We start from the raw sequence: 1,125 nt of genomic DNA, 5'->3' as shown, positions 1-1,125 counted from the left end.
ATTTTGTTGCATTTCCATGCGCGCCCAGGAGGCATGCTGATACGCTCGTTAGAATTTGTTATCTTAAAACAAGCAGGCCCGCCCTTCCGCCAAACGAAGTTGCCAGCTTCGCTTCGCTCCGCCGGCAACTCCGTTCGGCAGGGGCCGGGCCTGCTTGGCCTGCCGGCCATTTCTGTCACGCGATTTGCTGAAGAACATGATCGAATGATGTAGCGGGCCTTCGGCCCGCTTAAACCCGTCATCTTTGAGTTTGCCCCAAAATACTCGAGAAAGGGATGTAACGGTGAAGCACCGCGACTACAACATACCCTTCTGCTTAGCAAACGGTTTTTGGGGTAGGGGGAAAGTTTCCTGTCTATTTTTCGGTTTTTAGGCCTTTTTCCACATCTTATTGTTCACTATGGCAATTTTTAGCTTATTTTCGTCTACAAAGACCCTCTCGCGCTTAAACGGTTAGAGATAGCGCAAAACGGACGAAAATTTCGCCCAAAGGGTTCTACTTTCACAAGATACCCCTTAGGAAATCATAAAGAAATATATTTTTCCAACTTTTTTGGCCTTATCTGTTAGGAGTGGCTGACAGGATTTGCCGTAGGCGTTTTGTTTTGTGGGAGTGAACCTTAAGATCCCCCGAAAATTTGAAGTCTCTAGCACATCTCCTTCTTGTGGAACAGACAGACACACAGACAGACAGACAGACACGAGGTCGTTTGCATAAGCCCGCTGGATAGCTTTTTCAAAGCAGAAGGGCGGTCTAAAAACGTGTCGCGCTTACAGTTACGTTTAAATATAGACTTATTATATACCTACAAAGAACCGCAATAAACTAGCTATGTGTACGCCAGACCACGTCTCGCGTAACAGGCTTCGCGATATCTCACGAAACACTGTTACGCTGCGACGCGCCTGGCGCACACATAGCTAGGCCTGCGGCGCTGATACCCGAGACGAGTTGAGGAGAGGGTATAGAGGAACAGGGTCTTCCGGGCCCAAAATTTGACATACTCGAACCATTTGTCGGGGTCTTCTTACTCTTAAATTAGGGACAACAAACTGCTGTTCGGTAACGGTTTTCATTGAAAAATCGAATTTTGTCAGATTGTTATGTAAAAATCAACGTTTTAG

The 1,125-nt window shown here is 46.8% G+C and overlaps 1 protein-coding gene across 2 annotated transcripts in view; it reads right to left on the bottom strand.

Annotated features, from left to right (window-relative positions):
• LOC113212266 (uncharacterized) overlaps positions 1 to 1,125 on the bottom strand; it is a 36,968-nt gene that overhangs the window by 20,162 nt on the left and 15,681 nt on the right. The window lies entirely within an intron of this gene.

Source organism: Frankliniella occidentalis, unplaced genomic scaffold, assembly GCF_000697945.3.
Source record: "Frankliniella occidentalis isolate FOCC.00 unplaced genomic scaffold, Focc_3.1 Scaffold221, whole genome shotgun sequence".
NCBI lineage: Eukaryota > Metazoa > Arthropoda > Insecta > Thysanoptera > Thripidae > Frankliniella > Frankliniella occidentalis.
Note: the sequence above shows the minus strand (reverse complement) of the source record. Positions and strands in the feature narration are given on the sequence as shown.